Source organism: Podarcis muralis, chromosome 15 (genome assembly GCF_964188315.1).
Source record: "Podarcis muralis chromosome 15, rPodMur119.hap1.1, whole genome shotgun sequence".
Classification (NCBI taxonomy): Eukaryota; Metazoa; Chordata; class Lepidosauria; order Squamata; family Lacertidae; genus Podarcis; species Podarcis muralis.
Window position 1 is genome coordinate 16527564 of NC_135669.1, and position 16397 is coordinate 16543960.

The following is a 16397-nucleotide window of genomic DNA, read 5'->3' on the forward strand; positions in this document are numbered from 1 at the left end:
CACACTTGTTCCAGCCCCAAGAGGGGAGCGGAGGCAGCAAGAGCTTTGTTGTGCATACACGAAACTGTCGCTAAGTGAAGAAAGAAAGAAAAAATCCAGGCGGGAGGGAAAAGGGGGAGAAACCACAGTTTGATTTCTGGTGGCCAGCCAGCTCACTGACTCAGCCAGCTTGGTTGCCTGCCATGCACAGTTAAAAACAAAACACTTTCTGCAGCCGGGAACCAGTGGGGGTAAGCAGTGGGGCTTCTGGGGGGGGGGCAGAGCAAGGAGCAGATCCTGCATCAGCCACAGGCAGGAGAACACTGCAGGGGGGCACTGAGTGCCGAACTGTGGCTTGCGGCATCCCTTCCCAGGGCCCTCCTAGTTTCCCTGAGCTGGCAAAAAGGAGACTATTTTCTATTAATGACACTAGGAAAGGTTCCCTGGCTCCAGAGGGCTTTACACAGGGCTGCTGCTGTGGGCCAGGAGCTGCCTGCTTCATAGCAGGTACCCCCTGGTGGCACCGGCTGAATGGCAGAGCATCTACGCTGCATGCATAAGGGCCTGGTTCAATCCCCAGGTAGGGCTGGGGGAAACTCCTGCCTGAAACCCAGGGGGAGCAGCTGCCAGTCAGTGCAGCAAAGACAATGCCAAGCTAGGTGGACCGAGAGAGCTGGGGCAGCTTCTTGGGTTTCTCCAAAGCTTCCCCCACAGAGTTCTATCCGGGACAGGTTATTTCGTTTGTGATGCACTAGCCCCTTAGAGCAAGAAATCCCGGTGATTAAGCAGTATATAAATAGCTCAAATAAAACAAACAAGCCCTCGGTTGCAGAATGTCAAGCCAGGATAAAATATGTGGCTCTTGCAGAGCAGCTTCAGCCCTGCAATGGGGAAGGACTGGCTGTGTGCCATGCAAATGTAACCCTGAGCAGAGCAGGACACACCAAAATGTGTGAGACCCCACACATGGGACAGCTCTCTACTAAGGGTAGTGGTGACTGCCTGCCTGCTCCACAGGACTGTTGTGGCACTGCCCAGTGCCACCTCACCCCTAGCCCGGAGCCCAGCAGAGGAAGGAGGAGCCCGAGGCAAGGAAGCCCGCTCTGGAGCAAGAAAATGGCTGCTTTGTGGCAGGCGTCTCTTGCAGGCTGGAGCCTGAAGGTCTGGGAGCAATTTCTGCCTCCCACGTGCTGGGCTGAGTTTGTACTGAGGGTCTAAGGTCAGTGCTTTTCCAAAGCACTCTGGGAAAGACGCCAACTGGAGCAAACTGCTAACACCCCCTCCTACCGCACTGAGCAAGCTGTGGCTTTCTTAACCCATTGCAGGAAGCAGCCAACAAGCTCTGCTCAGTCCCAGCAGGGACAGTTGGCCTTCCAGGGTGGAGGGAGGGGGGAGAGAGAGAGAATCCTGAAGACATGCAACAGAAGCAGCAGATGGCAGAGATGGGCAGCAGGCTGCAGATTCACCCACCTGCAGACAGTCGCCTACCAAAAAGCAAGCAGCACTCAAAACCTGCACTTTGGGGCACATCAGACCGTATCTAAAGCAGACTCCTTATTGGCCCAGACTCAAGCCTGGGCACATGCGGGTTTTCCATGGGTAGGATGCTTCAGCCCCCAGCAGCAGAGGGGGGGAGGGAGGGGGGAAGGAAGGAAGGAAGGAAGGAAGGAAGGAAGGAAGGAAGGAAGGAAGGAGGCAGCCCAATGAGAATAGAATATTGCTCCTCCCTCAGAAAATGTTGTGTGCATGCACACAGCATGCTTCCAGGGTTATTGGTCCATCTCTGCACTTCTCCAACTTATATTCTCTTCCCTTCTCCACCCCCCAAAGTAGGATATCCCAGCTCTGACTGGAGCAGTGTGTAAGGTCACTCGAGGGCAGCATGGCGGGATGTTATCACGGTGGACAGCTGTACCACTTACTGAACTGCGACCAGCAACACATTCTCAAGGCAATCCAGAGTTCCCCTGACGTTGCTGATTGCATCAACCCCCCTTCCAGCGGAGGCGGAAGCAGAGAAAGATGAGACTTCAGTGGCAGGCCCAATCCTTTACATGCTGAGCAGCATTAGGGGCAGGAACACAAACACAGAAGCAGAAGCAGGCTGGTGTGGCAAAGGAGCCCCCCGTTCAACGCAGACAGGCAAAAGAAATGCATGTGGGCTCCAGCAGAGGGCAAAGACAGCTCCCACAATATACGCAGGAAGTCTACCCTCCTGCACTTGTGATGATGCTCTCTGTCCCCATCATCAGTGCCCCACACAGCTGCGAAGCAAGGGCAGTGACAATTCCCCACCCCACATGCCCAGGAGGTCCTTAGCCAAGTGCTCTCTAGTTCCCAGGGAACTCTAAGGCCCCAGGCTAAGGCAGCACACTGCCCACTACCGTCAGGAGCCGGAGTCAGGTGAAGGTCAGCAATAAAAAAACACTGGTGTCAGTGAAGTTAACTCTTTATTCGAAGAAACCAAAACAGTGCAAGCCTACTGATCCCAGCAACTCTTCCCGGTAGGCCTTGCCCCAGTGAGACAGTTGCAAGGACTGAAGGTCCCCGCCTTTCCACAGACGCCTAAGTCCCCTCCCCTCCAGGGTTTCCCCCAAACAACCAGAGACTGTGCCTGCACACAACCAGACTCTCCTCTGCCCTCTTCATCTCTCTGCATGTTCTGGGAGAGTGAGGAGAGATTCCCTGGATTCTTTAGCAGCCTACCTCATCTCTGTCTACTGGCCCCTGCCCTCCACTCTAGCCTCTGAATCAGGCCTGCTCCGTGTCCCAGCCTCTCCCTGCTTACTGAATCCTGTTACCTCTTCAGCTTCCTCCTCCTTCCTGTCTGCTCCCTCTTCTCCCTCTGACCACTCATTGTCTTCCCACCACAAATGCCCTGGGTCTGAGCCTTTTCCCCCTTGGGGATTACCCGGCTGGGGCTTGCCACTACTTCTCTGCATCCAGCCAGTCCATGACAACTACCTGCTGCACCTCCTGAAAATGCCACACTCCTTCCAGCCTGCCCCATATCCCACTAGGTAATGTTGGCCTGCTCCCCTTGCCCATCTCTCATGGCATGCAATCAGCTTCCTTCTATCCAGAAAGTCATGTAAAGGCTTGCATCCTGTCCAGCCATCCCATGAAACACAGTAATTTTCAGTGAGAAGATGGAGAGCACTAATGCCAGGGGTGCCAGCAGGGTCAGGGCTCTCTGTTCAGAAGAATTAGCAGAAGGGGCCCCAAATGCAGTAGCAGGGCAGGCTAACCACATTGGCAGTAAGTGAAGTAATACACGTCATCATCTAAAGCAGGGGAAGGGCGGTGTTTGAAATTAGCCAGGCGCATTTTGCACCTGGTTTTCGACCACTTGCAGCCAAGCGAAGATGCCTGGGCACCAGGATGACACCTTGAAATGCATACCTGGGGATCACTGGATCTAAACTGTTTTCACACACTAATACCCCATCCTGTAGAATTCTATCAGTTATATTTTTTCTGCACCATCAGAATGAATTTCAGGAACCAAAATGCTTTTTCTATGCAGCTTGAGCAGGAGCAGTCAACACTCTAATAGGTCAGTTATATACTTTCTTCTTTAAGTTCCCGAAGTTCTTAACTAGCTCAAATTGTCATCTGAACTAACCAAACGTTTAACTGAGAATCAAGCTGTCAGCCTATTGTTTAGAAAATAAGACATTAGAGCAGTCTTGCCCCAAAATGGCAACTAGGCATTCCATTTTGGCGACTGTAACCTTGGTTTAAGGAGTCACTTGGCACCTAGCTTATATATCTGACTTTCTAACCCTGGAAAGGGGATGTCGCATAAGACTATCTAGTCTAGAGTCTGAAATGACTTAACAGCACCACTGCCTAAGATCATCTCTTCCCAGGCAGGTAAGAACACAAGAAGAGCAATGGCCCGTCTAGTCCAGCATCCTGTTCACACAGTGGCTAACCAGAAACTGGTACAGTGGTACCTTGGTTCCCGAATGCCTTAGTTGTCGAACAAATTGGCTCCCAAACGCCAAAAACTCAGAAGTAAGTGTTCCGGTTTGCCAATTTTTTTCAGAAGTCGAACGTGCGATGCGGCTTCTGCTTGAGTGAAGGAAACTTCTGCAGCCAATTGAAAGCCGCACCTTGGTTTTAGAATGGTTTTGGGAGTCTTAACGGACTCCTGGAACGGATTAAGTTCGAGAACCAAGGTACCACTATACAGTGGTACCTCAGGTTACATATGCTTCAGGTTACATATGTTTCAGGTTACAGACTCCACTAACCCAGAAATAGTGCTTCAGGTTAAGAACTTTGCTTCAGGATGAGAACAGAAATTGTGCGGCGGCGGCACGAGGCCCCATTAGCTAAAGTGGTGCTTCAGGTTAAGAACAGTTTCAGGTAAAGTACGGACCTCCGGAACGAATTAAGTACTTAACCTGAGGTACCACTGTATTCAGAAGAATGCCATCTCTGACAGTGGAGGCAGAACATATCCATCAGGGTTAGGAACCGCTGGTGAGCAGGGTTGAACCGCACTGCTGGCAAGGCTTTCTGACACCAACAGCACCTCCAGAGGGAGCACCCTGGGAAAGGCACAGATAACCTGCATTCAGGATGACCCAACCCAACCTGCTCTGCAGCCACAGAAAATTGGTAACAGCAGCAGGTGCAGATGGCTCAGAGCTGACAACTGATTTCCAATGCAGAGCAGGAACCAGAAAGGAAAGGTACTTGGTTCTCTTGCCCACTGTAGTTCACACAGCATGCCCCCTACCTGAAAGTAGGGTTCTTCCCGCTTCCCCCAACCAGGCAGCAGGAGCCTCAGGCCCCAGCCCTAGCTGAGCAGGAATGGCACATCACAAACTGCACTATGCAAGCCAGAGAATCACCTGGGACGGAATGGAGCACCCCAAGAGTCGTGTGTGTGTGTGTGTGTGTGTGTGTGTGTGTGTGTGTGTGTGTTCCTTTAAAGGGAGGTGTTGAACCACCCTGAAGGCTGCAAAAATGAAAAAAAACACTTGTGGGCAGACCCTGAGGAAATCCACACACACACACCCAGCCACAGAGCTGCGATCTAGAGAGGAGGGCTTCCAGTGGTCAGCGGGTGGAGCTCCAGCACTCCCTATCCTGCCCCACTGGGAACAGCAGCCTCCTGCACCGCTGCCGCTGGTCCAGTTCTGCAAAATGTGTGCTCACATTTGCAGCAGTAGCTGCCTGCTGCCCGCCCGCCCCCAACCCTGTCCCTCACTGCTGGGCTCGCCTCAGCTGCCAAATCAAATTGCCTTCCCAAGCTGCATTCCTGACAGAAGGAAAGAGGCGAGACCCGAGAGGGGGGACTGGCGCGAGGCCTCCCTCCACCCAGGGCAGCGCACTTCCTCTGCCTGACGCTCATCCACGACGACTGGGAGCAGCTGATGCCGGAGAGAACCGCAGCCTCTGCAGGCAGCCAGGCATCTGCCCCTGCGCCTGCAGAACACACAAAGGGCAGGAGGAGAGGCCCGGAAGGCAGCGGGGTGGAGGGGGGGCTTGGGAGCATTCCCACCCCTGGGAAGCAGAAGCGGCCAGACTGGCTTGGCCTGGCCAGTCCCACTTCCCTCCCCTCCGGCTTCTTTTCACAGAGGGAAAGCCTCCTGAGCTGACAGAACAACACCCCCCCTATGCTCCATTTTATGGCACAGGAGATGTGGGAGGCAGTCACTGCCCACCCACCCCCTTCCCCGGCCAGGCAGAAAAACAAGCCGAGCTACAAAGAGATCCCCTCCAAAGGGCACTTTGGGTGGGCCAGACCAGCCAGCTTCTGCCCAGCTGAAGCCTTGGCACTTCAGACCCTGCGCTGTCCTCTCTGCCTCTCCCATTACTCTTGAGAGAGCAGAGTGTCTCTGCCAGTGCGTGGCATAACAGGACAGAGCCCGCCTAGTGGGTTCAGGGACACACCCAACCCAAGAATAAAAAGTCACACACAGAGACACACAGGTGGAACCCCAAAGGTTGCCCAAGCTGCGGCTAGCCCAGGGCAAGTTCCTCATCATGGCACAATTCCGAGCACAATTCAAAGTGTTGGTGTTGACCTTTAAAGCCCTAAACGGCCTCGGCCCAGTATACCTGAAGGAGCGTCTCCATGCCCATCATTCTGTCTGGAGGCTGAGGTCCAGCGCCAAGGGCCTTCTGGCGGTTCCCTCATTGTGAGAAGCAAAGCTACAGGGAACCAGGCAGAAGGCCTTCTCGGTAGTGGCGCCCGCCCTGTGGAATGCCCTCCCAACAGATGTCAAAGAGATAAACAACTACCTGACATTCAGAAGACATCTGAAGGCAGCCCTGTTCAGGGAAGTTTTTAATGTGTGACATTTTAGTGTATTTTTTGTCTTTGTTGGAAGCTGCCCAGAGTGGCTTGGGAAACCCAGCCAGATGGGCGGGGTACAAATAAATTATTATTATTATTATTATTATTATTATTATTATTATTATTATTATTATTTCTTCCTTCTGCAAGTATCTCACCTTTCTCATATCATGGAACCCAGGGTGGCAGCACACCTGTGGCTCCCAGGTTGCCGCTGCAAGCAGCACCAAGCAGCTGAGCAGAGCCACTGTGATTCACAAATACAACACATGCCAAATCCACCCCCTTCTCAATCTCCTCCATGCAGGTTGCAGTTTGGCTCATTTGCTCAAGTCCTCTGCATCCTTTTTGCCCAGCTGCCTGTTCCATTCCCTGCTGTGCTCTGGCGTGGAATGTTGCTTTGAACTGCAGGAGGGGAGAAAGTGGTGGCTCATGGGTGGGCTTCTACAGCTATGTGCTAGAGCATTCAAGGAGCTGCCTCCCCCAGACCCCCTCGCCACAACCCCACCCGCCCATAATCTGCCTCCTGACCCACACCCAGTGGGGGAGGATGGTACTCCCTTTCAGAAACTCTCCCCCTAGCAATCAGGAGACCTTGGCCCTAGGAGATACTACATATCAGTGAGCTGTGCAAATACACCTAAAGTCTCTCACCAAATCCTCAATGCTAGGCACACCTCAGAAACTCTGTCTGTCTTACAGAGGAGCAATTTATGAAGAACTGGTGCCATACCAAAGGCATGCTGGAATGAATGCATGGAGGGAGGAGCCAGGGACCATCGAATCAGAATTGCAGAGTTGGAAGGGACCCTGAGGGTCATCTAGTCCAACCCCTGCAATGCAGGACCTCAACATGGAAAGACTGAGGACTAAATCATAACGGCTAACATAAACTTGTTACGTACAATTCCTGCTGCTACACAAGCACTGGCAACAGACCTGGAAGTGGGCTGAACGCAGTGCTATACAGAGGGGAATCCACAAAAAAGGCATTAAGATCAATGTAGTCTCCACTCCCCATCCCAGCAAGAAATGCTAAGTTGTTCTTGCCATCAATGGGCAGCCTGGTCACCTGCGCCTGTGTGACACAAAGAGGTGGCTAAGCTGAGGCCGGCTTTGCAGCCAGTATCCCAAGAAAGGAGAATTCAAAAAGCAGGCATGACATGCAAGGCTTAGAAATGCAGCTGCCAGTTTTAATCGATCAAACTGCTTTGATTCACTGTCGGAAGCCTCCGATTACCTGAATCGGCATGGGGGGGGGGAGATTCCTCAATTCTTGGAGGAATTTAAAGCACCACCCACACAGCCTTCTTCCACCCTCGTCTGAACAAGTCCTCCCCTCCCCAGGCTCGTTTCTTATTTCAACAGAATGCTTGTCCCCCAACAAGGAGAGGAAATATAATTTCAATAGCTTTATAATGAGAAATAATTCTTTCAACATTAGTGGAGAAAGAAAGACTTATTGAGTTCCTAACTCTCTCCTATCTCCAAGTTTAAGCCGTGCAAGCTGGCTTTCATCTGTATTTGGAGCCTAGAGCTCTTGACAATAATCAACAGAGAAGCTCAGGCCTAAATAGTTCAGCAGCCAATAGCTCATCAAGATTGTTGACCAAGCCTTCCAGGGCATCTGCCTCAGAATGCAGAGGAACTGTGGACTCCAAGCAATCACCACAATTGCTGCATTGGTTTAAAAACAAAACCAAGAGCCATGCACCAGTGCAACAGCACCATGCAAACAGAGAGGCATCTACTGGAGGTTCCACATCAATCAGTCCTGGAGTGCCCTGGAGGAATGTCTACTGTATGTGCAAAGATGGGACGGATTCTGTTAACTATGTTTGGGATAAGCGCGTCTGCAATCAAAACAGCCTGAAACTGCAAAGCCAGGCTGACGAGAATAAATAGTAGTAGTAGTAGTAATATTTATACCCCCACCCATCTGACTGGGTTTTCCCAGCCACTGAGGGCGGCTCTCAATCGAATATTAAAAACACAATACAGCATTAAACATTAAAAACCTCCCTAAACAGGGCTGCCTTCAGATGTCTTCTAAAAGTAGGATATTTCCTTATTTCCTTGACATCTGAGGGGAGGGCTTTCCACAGGGCAGGCGCCACTACCGAGAAGGCCCTCTGCCTGGTTCCCTGTAACCTCACTTCTCGCAGTGAGGGAACTGCCAGAAGGCCCTCGGCGCTGGATCTCAGTGTCCAGGCTGAACGATGGGGGTGGAGACACTCCTTCAGGTATACAGGACCGAGGCCGTTTAGGGCTTTAAAGGTCAGCACCAACACTTTGAATAGTGCTTGGAAACGTACTGGGAGCCAATGTAGGTCTCTAAGGACCAGTGTTATATGGTCCCGGCGGCCACTCCCAGTCACCAGTCTAGCTGTCGCATTCTGGATTAACTGCAATTTCCAAGTCACCTTCAAAGGTAGCCCCACATAGAGCACACTGCAGTAGTCCAAGTGGGAGATAACTAGAGCATGCACCACTCTGGCAAGACAGTCTACGGGCAGGTAGGGTCTCAGCCTGCGTACTAGATGGAGCTGGTAGACAACTGCCCTGGACACAGAATTGACCTGTGCCTCCATGGACAGCTGTGAGTCCAAAATGACTCCCAGGCTGCGCACCTGGTCCTTCAGGGGCACAGTTACCCCATTCAGGACCAGGGAGTCCTCCACACCAGCCCACCCCCTGTCCCCCCAAAACAGTACTTCTGTCTTGTCAGGATTCAACCTCACCCTGTTAGCCACCATCCAGGAGCTCAAGACAATTAAGGGTCAAGTCAACCTGCCCCTATTATTTATTTCATAAAATTTATATACCACTTGATTGTAAACAACAACAAAACCCTTAAAGTGGCTTACGAAAAGGTGAAACAATAAAATCAAAGTGGGCCACAGGGCACACCAAACTATCAAGCTCCTCCGTATGATCCACCACAACAACACCCCACCCTCTTGTGGTTATTTGCTGTCTGCAGAGAGGTGTTAGAAACTCAGATATACAGTGGTACCTTGGGTTAAGAACTTAATTCGTTCTGGAGGTCTGTTCTTAACCTGAAACTGTTCTTAACCTGAGGTAGCACTTTAGCTAATGGGGCCTCCCGCTGCCACTGCGCCGCCGCTACACGATCTCTGTTCTCATCCTGAAGCAAAGTTCTTAACCCGAGGTACTATTTCTGGGTTAGCGGAGTCTGTAACCTGAAGCGTCTGTAACCCGAGGTACCACTGTATAAGATAGGCACCAAATGGCTCCTAAAACCAGGGTTACAGTCACCAAAACGGAATGCCTAGCTGCCATTTTGGGGCCAGGCGGCTCCTAAGTCATATTTTTCAATACGACTTTTTGGTTCCTGAAATTCATCCCGATTGTGCAGATAAAATGCCAGATAGAATTCTACAGGATGTGCTGCTAGTGTGTGAAAAGAGTTGAGATCCAAGGATCCCCAGGCATGCACGTCCAGATGATGGAGATGTCAGGCACCATCCTGGCACCCAGGCTTGGTAGCAAGTAGCTGACAGCCCCATTCAAAATGTGCCTGGCACCTGGCAAATTTTGAACACTGCTGCAGAGGTTTGTGTGGCTGCTGGCCACTGTGCCTCCTTACAAATGCTGTACCTGCACATGTTCAAGTACATCCTTCTGGCAGCCAGGTAGCATGTGGGGGCAGCCGGGAGGGGCAGCCTGGTGTCTTCACAATGAAGGGGAGGAGAGCCACAACAAACTGAGATGACAGCCCCAAAGGCAGGTTCCGTTCTAGGCTGCCCAAGCCGGAGCAACCTCTTCAAAGCCCTGAAAGTTAGTGGCAACTGCTTCATTTAAGCACCAGCTAAGGGGTTGGTACCACCATGCCGCACTGAGGGCAACCCCCCACCCCCAAGAAGAGGCTGCTGAAGATTCAGAGGGGAGCATAACCAACTAACAGAGGATAGAAGCAAGTCCGAGATGGGGAAGGAGGCCGGCGACTTGAAATGGATGTGAAGCTGATAAGAGTGAAAACTTATGAAAGATCCGGGAAGAGTTGTGTGACTCATCCAAACATGAGCCTCCAACCCCCTGTGAAGGGTCCAAAGAGCGTCCCTAAACTCTGTGTTAGAGCATCGCACCCCTGCTACATACTCCTTTACTCCAACATTGAATCACTGAATTGCAAAGTTGGAAGGGACCCCGTGGGTCATTCAGCCCAACCCCCTGCAAGGCAAGAATATGTGACTGTCCCGTAAGGGGATCAAACCTGCAACCTTGGTGTTATCAGCACCCACTCTAACCAACTGAGCTACTGGCAGGTGTCTCAGGTCACTGGCTGACACCTAGAACACTGCTCTCCCTTGACGGACACCCACCCACTCACCAGTCTCCATCACTTCTGTAGCCAGGATCCTATCCATAAAACCAGCACAGCCTTGCTCCTCATTAGAAGCGATTCTTGAGAACGGGGAGCGGCTGGGCTACATTAGCCCCCACCCTGGTCTCTCCCCTTTCAGCTGGGACCCCCTCATAAAAACAAGAGACAGCCGTTACTGGCATTTCCTCCCTTCAGAAAAAGGCTGTAAAATTTTCCAAGTGAAGCCAAAGATTGGGGGGGGGGGGTTAGAAGAGAGAAGACGAGGAGGCTCAGCTCATTAGCAGCTGCATGGGGAGCCCCTGGAGCAGGGCAGGAATAGGAGGGAGGGACGCAGCCTTCTCCTCCTCCTCCTAATGCAAAACAGCTCAGTCCTGGGAGAGAAAATAAGAACCAGGCATAAAGCAAGAGGAGGAAGAAGAGGAGGGGGGTAGTCCTTGGCTTCTCATCAAGCCCCCCCTCCCATTCCAGGAGCCCCCCTCCCTCCCCCCCACCACCCTGGCCCTGTCGCAGACACATTGGCCAGCCTGAGATGAGCTGGCACCCGGTAGAGGAAATTCCAGCTCTGTTGCTTCTGGCAGCCAAGCTGGGCTTTGGCCACAGTCGCTTGGAAAGCCTCGACTCAGCACTTTTCTTGCCATGCAAAGAGCCGATTCCAAGCTGCACATCCCCCCCCACACACACACACACCAAGAAACACATACTCTTCACCGCTCCCACCCCCAGCAGAGACCTCCACATGCAACGCTGATTTGCTGGGCATTGCACCAGGCCCCAGAGACTTTAGGTGGCAGCTCCTGTTTGGGCTGGTGGGAGCTCGGCTTTCCTGCCTGGCCCAGTGGATTCCTTTGCCAGGGAGGAGTTCAAACCAGGCCACAGTCAAGCAGGCAGGCAGGACACAAGCTGCTTTCAGCCCGCCGACCCACCGCTGCTGGCCACTGGTGCAGCTGTGGCAGTTCCAGCCGGGCTCAACTTGTCTTGCCCAACACCCAACAGCAACACCCTGAGGCCAAAGCCCAGCTGGCAAACGGTTCTTTCCTCCTCCTCTTCCTCCTGGTTGTCTCAATAGGAGGCAGCCTGCTCTGGGGTGAGGCCCAGCCACATTTGCGGGGGGAGCACTATCACAGGCTCATTTACAAGATGCCTGCAGAAATTTGGAATCCAGGATGCAGCAGAAGTAGCAATGGAATTCCACCAGTCCCCATACTCAATGGCTGGGAGGGCACATACGTCCTGTCTCGAAGGCTCAGTGGTAGAGCATCTTAGTTTGTCCCATCCTAAAACCCTGGGGAACCCACTGCCAGCCACTACTGAGCTGGATGAGCCAATGGATCTGGTTTAGTACAAGCCAGCTCTTTACATCCCTTCCTTCTCCACAAAGAGCTTTTACCCAGCCCTTTGGGCAAGCAATATCCTGCTGGGACTGAGGATATCACCCTAGTATCATTCAACAGCTGAACCACCCCAGTAGAGTAAAGAACCCCTTTGCAGCCATTCCCTGGATCAAATTCTACCTGCTCCCCTCTTGAAGAACTACACAAGAACAAACCTACCAATAAGGGTGGCGAGAAAGGAAAGAGGTGCACTAAAACTCTCCAAGAGACAGCAGAGACAGAAACCCATGAATCCATGAAGTGTCAAGGCAGAAGGTCAGGACAATTTTGAGCTGAAAGCAATGGAAACTGCTGCCTTCATTAGCTACTGCTGAAACCCAAAAACGCCAGCCAGGTTTCTAGCCCTCTAAGTCCCACTTAGGCTGCCTGATTGGGCCTAAAGCAGAAGATCAAGAAGATTATCAGAAAAGGACAAGAAGCAACCACGTTTCAACCTCTCACTCCCCTGCTCTTGGCCAGTTTCTGAGTTTTAACCAATATATACTGCAGGGACACGTGTGTCGTGCCTAGCAGTTGGAGCAAGCTCACACACTTTGCCCACTCAACAGTTCACAGCTTCATTGTTTTGGCCTCAGCACCCCTTCCCCAAAGCCAAATGCTCATCTTCACACCACAGAGGCATGTGTGTGGCGGAGGCTGCAGTCTACAACCCCACAACTAGAGGCAGAAAACAAGACCAGGAGAATCTCAGGAGTTCAGTAGCAGAGGGACTTGGTCCAGCCCAAGACAGGAGGGGGCACAATGGAAAGACACTCAAAGCCTAAGCATGCAGCCGCTTCCAAGGAGAGGCAACCCAATACCAGGAGACCCACAGTGTCCGCTACAAACAGTGCCAAAGGCAGGGCATCCATCAAGAAAGAGAACATGCAAAGGAATTGAGAGAGGGGGGATGCTGTCCCCAGACATTCAGCAAACAGAGCCTGTGGCTCAGCAAACAGTGCACATGGCCACCCACAAGGCCTTACAGCTCAGTCCCGGATATGCCCCCTGCCAGGGCACCTTTAGAGTCCTAAAGATGGAACAGGCAGCACCCTCCTTAGTGCCAGGTGAGAGATCATTAGCATGAGTGATCCAGAGAATAGCAACAGTCCTATGAGTCCAGATGACTGGAAAGCACCAGCTGTAGCTTGGACAGCTCTCTCTCACCACCAACAGCCACAGTGCCCATTTGGCTAAATGAAATTCTGCTCCCCTCGCCCCCCCCCCCAGCCACATCTACCAAAATAAAGAATCTGATTTTTGGCACACATAATGAGGTAGGCTAACCCAGCCTGTCCAACATCCCTGTCAAGGCTGGGCCAAGACTTTTTGGTTGCGCAAAGAGTGGGGCCACACAATCTGAGAGGTGAACCCTGGGACCCCCACAGTGTCACATGCAATTCATGGATGCATCTCTCAGGTGCATGTCTCTCTATTGCTGGTACATCTGAACCTTTGACCAGATGACTAGCTAGTGCCAATAAGCAGCCTTGTCTGCAGACCACCTCTCTGGTGGCAGAAGCAACACCTTGACACCACAGGGGGTGGGGGAAGGGCAGAGAAACAGGCCAAAGATCTGAGTGGAGGGAAGCCAGAGGATTCCCAGGAAGTTGCTAGCAGGCTGCAAGTGCCTGCCTGCCACCTAGGGCTGCAATCATCCTGTGTAGGCAAAGTGGGGGGGGGGGAGGGAGAAGACTTCCAGAACTTTGTGGAGCTTACCCTGGATCACCCTGCCCAAATCTGCCAGGAAGGAATCACACCCCAGTGTAAGCAGAGGTGAAAGCACAAATCAGGCAGCCCAGTTGCCCAAAGCAGACTTGCCAGTCACCTCCAGGTTGGTCACCTGCAGAAAGCAATAAGAGCCTTCAGGTAGCCTGGCAGGGGAGACCGATAACCTCTCTGCTTTTTCTTGACCCATACAACTAGCCCAGGTGTATAAAGGCAAGAACTCTGTGGCATTGTAAGTCAGGCTGCCAAGATGTTTTGGCAGCCTGGGACCGCAGTGGCCCCCAAGCTCAGCCTAGCAACCCAAGAGCTGGCCCGTTTCATGACTCCGAGTCAGCCTCCTCCATGCAGCAGCTACCTTCAACTGGGTCAATTCCTGAAACCACCTTGCTTGGGTCCAGAGACCATCTTCCTAACAGGTCACCTGCCCCAACTGCCAGGGAAAATGTTAAAACATTACAAAGCTATCCCTCAGCTCCAGACTTGTGAGGTTTATGGTAGCGCACCAAGACACAGCTTGTTCTCACAGGCAGAAGATCACAATCCAAACCCGCCCCCGCCTACAGCCAGGAAATAAGTGCCAGGCGCCTCTCCATTCAGAGGTCAAAGAGGGCTCCTGGATCGAGACATCACCACCGCTCTGTTCAAGTCACTCTTCTTAGGGTCACATACACACACAACCACGTGGCTTGTTCCAGGCCCAACATGGCAGTGGCACACCAAGGAAGCTCACAGACCGACCTTGCCCAGGGCTGGTTCCTCTTGTTGGGAAGGCCAGCAGGAGAGAGATCCTCCGGGCAGAAGATGACAAAACTACATGGGATTTGGTGGCAAAGGGCACTGCTGGACACCACAACCACATGGCTCTTAAAGCCACAGGAGGGTTTTAGTCCCACCTGGAAACACCCACCAGAAGCCAGGAGGAGTTTGAGTTCAACATCTGGGGAAGACAGGGCCAGGTTCTGGCACCCAAAGGCTTTCCTGATTTCTTCTCCCCAGCTCCACACGCAACCCCCCGCAAAAACCCCCTGCCAAGATGCGGCTTCCCCTCCGAGGGTCTCAGCCAATGGCACCATTGCCATCGTTGCCCTAAGGAGCGCCAGGTGAGCTGCTCCACGGTGGCCGGCTGCTCGCACCGAAAGGCAGGGGAGCGGGCACGCTGCCTCCGTCCCAGCCACGCCGGGAGCCAAGCAGCCACCCCTGCCGCTGCCAGCGGAGCCGCAGCAACAGGAGCTCTGTCCCGTCTTGCCTGCGAGAGGGACGAGTCACGTCCCCAAGGCAGCTCGCCCCGACGCGCAGGCCTCCTTCCTGCGAGCAGACTGTGCCCAGAGGCCATGCAGGGAGGCCTCACCTTGCCCGCCGCCGTCTCGGGGGCAGCCCCCGGGCTCGGGCTGCTCGAGGCCCGCCGAGGCAGCCCAGGCGCGGCCCAAGCAAGCAAGCAAGCAGCCTGCTCGGCGCTCGCCTGGCACCGCGGCTCCAAACAATGCCCCGCTCGGCCCAGGGCGCTCCGCTGCCGCTTACCTGCTCAGGAGAGGCCGCCGCGGGGCTCGCCCATGGCCGCCGCAGGAGCACCGCGGTTGCTGCTGCTCGGCAAGGCGGGGGCGCAGGCGGGACGCGCGGCGGCGGCCGGTCCTTCCCTTCTCCTCCTCTTCCTCCAGCGCCGCCGGGCCGCCTCTTTCGCTTTCACTTGCCGGGCCGCGCCGCGGAGGCGGCTCCCGCGTCGCCCCTTCGCGCTGCCGCTGCGCCTGGCCCGGCCTCGCCCTGCCCAGAAGACGCCGCCGGTGCCAACGGGCAGCGCCCGCCGCCGCGTCCGCCTGCCTCTGCCCGCCTCCGACTGCTCATTTGGGGGGAAGAGAAGCGCTCGCTCGGCTTCAGACGAGGAGCTACTCCAGGCAGGCGCCGACGCCGCCGTGTCAAAATAAGAGCCGCCTCCTCCGCGTTCCGCTTCGGCGAGGCCTCCCAGCGGCCTGTCGGGGACCAGCACCCGGCTGGCAGCGAGAAGGGCGGGCGGGCGGGCGAGCCGCGCATTCGGCGCCCCCAGGCCCGGCACTACTGCCCAGACAGAAGAGGCGCCGCCCCGTAGTCCTGCTTGGTAGAAGGCGCTCCACCTGGGAGGCACCGGCGGCAAGCGAGCAGGCTGGATTCCTCGACGGACTGCAAGCTGCAGCGCCCTTGGCCGCCACCAAGCACCGCCCGCTCTGGGGAGCGCAGTAGCCCACGGCTGGCTGGAAGGGCCACCGACGGGGGCTGCTGTCACCATCCGCCTGCCTTGCGCAACGCCGTCGCAGGCGGGAGGACAAGCCCAGCCCACCCGAGCGATTCCCGGCCGCTCTCCTCAGTGGGCGGCCCAAAGCGAGCTCGGCCGTCGCAAGGACCGCTTGGGGCTTCCCCCCATCCTCGTCGCACTTGGCTCGGAGTAATAAATGTCGAATGTCCGAAAATTTTGAGGGCAAACGCAAAGGTTGGGTGTTCGACGGCTCTGTTTCATTGGCGCGCGCGGGCCCTGGAGGAGAGTGAGGGTACGTGCGCGCCCCGTCGTTAGAAGTCGCCTCCAAGGATCCAGCTTAAGGAAGCGATCAAAGTCTGCACGTGTTGTGAGGCAGGGCGAAGGAGAGCCTTTTCTCACGAGTGAAGGCGTCACATCCTTGAACCAGCCACG

General features: G+C 54.2%; 1 protein-coding gene across 3 annotated transcripts in view; it reads right to left on the reverse strand.

Annotated features, from left to right (window-relative positions):
- BCL9L (BCL9 like) overlaps nucleotides 1–15570 on the reverse strand; it is a 43254-nt gene extending 27684 nt beyond the window's left edge. For 2 of the 3 annotated variants that reach the window (XM_028707459.2, XM_028707457.2), the window contains exon 1: nucleotides 15260–15570. The gene's annotated coding sequence lies outside the window, so the exon portion shown is untranslated. The remainder of the gene's footprint in view (nucleotides 1–15259) is intronic. The other variant, XM_028707458.2, reaches the window with a different exon arrangement.
- Between the last annotated feature and the right edge of the window lie 827 nt (nucleotides 15571–16397).